Source organism: Myotis davidii, unplaced genomic scaffold (assembly GCF_000327345.1).
Source record: "Myotis davidii unplaced genomic scaffold, ASM32734v1 scaffold16685, whole genome shotgun sequence".
Taxonomy (NCBI): Eukaryota; Metazoa; Chordata; class Mammalia; order Chiroptera; family Vespertilionidae; genus Myotis; species Myotis davidii.
In genome coordinates this window covers 1-698 of record NW_006295715.1, presented here as the reverse complement: position 1 = coordinate 698, position 698 = coordinate 1, and the positions used below count along the sequence as shown (strand labels likewise).

The 698-nt window shown below is 41.5% G+C and overlaps 1 long non-coding RNA gene across 1 annotated transcript in view; it reads right to left on the bottom strand.

Moving 5' to 3' along the window:
* Window positions 1-678, bottom strand: part of LOC107184177 — a 1553-nt gene extending 875 nt beyond the window's left edge. The window contains exons 1-2 of the long non-coding RNA XR_001515008.1: window positions 489-678; window positions 193-219 (exon numbers count right to left, since the gene is read on the bottom strand). This is a non-coding gene — a long non-coding RNA (uncharacterized LOC107184177). The remainder of the gene's footprint in view (window positions 1-192; window positions 220-488) is intronic.
* Window positions 679-698: the final 20 nt, after the last annotated feature.

The following is a 698-nucleotide window of genomic DNA, read 5'->3' as shown; positions in this document are numbered from 1 at the left end:
ATGAGAATAAAATGAGTGGGAAATGGGAAGAATTTGGTTTGGTTCTTCAAGAGCAGTACACACTGCAGAAATATAATATGTATGTGTGTGGTGGCAGGGAAAATATGGATTTATACATGAGACCTAGTAGAAAATGACAAATACTAAAAGATGAGGACAAGGTGGCTTCATGATGTTGTGATTTCTCCTTACCCCAGTAGCGTCGCACATCTGTCAGTTCTGAAATTAGAAAAAATCCATAACATTAAGTACAGGCAAAAGATTGTACGTTAACATCTAATTTCTCTCCAAATCAGAAAAAGACTGGGGTCTATGTATAGTAGTACATGGAAGAATGAGAGGTGAACAAGACAGCTGACCACTCCCCATTGAATACGTCAGCAGCAAATAATATCAGTCTTCCTTTGTCTCCTCTATCTACACCTAAAACCTGACCTTCAACCCATAACAAAAATCTCACAGCCACCCATTGCTGTAGCATTCCTCACCAGTAAAGGCTTCTAGCACCCCTCTCAGGTCAGGAGCTTGGAACACTCTCCTTTGCTTCATGGGGAGAGTTTTTGGCTTCTTCAGAGTGAAGGTCTTACTCCTAGGGATGACAAAATGGACCCACACACCTCTGAATTTTTGTCTCTTCGAAACCACTGATTTTTATCTACTCACCTCAAGGAGTACTTGAGCCCCCATTCATGGACCCC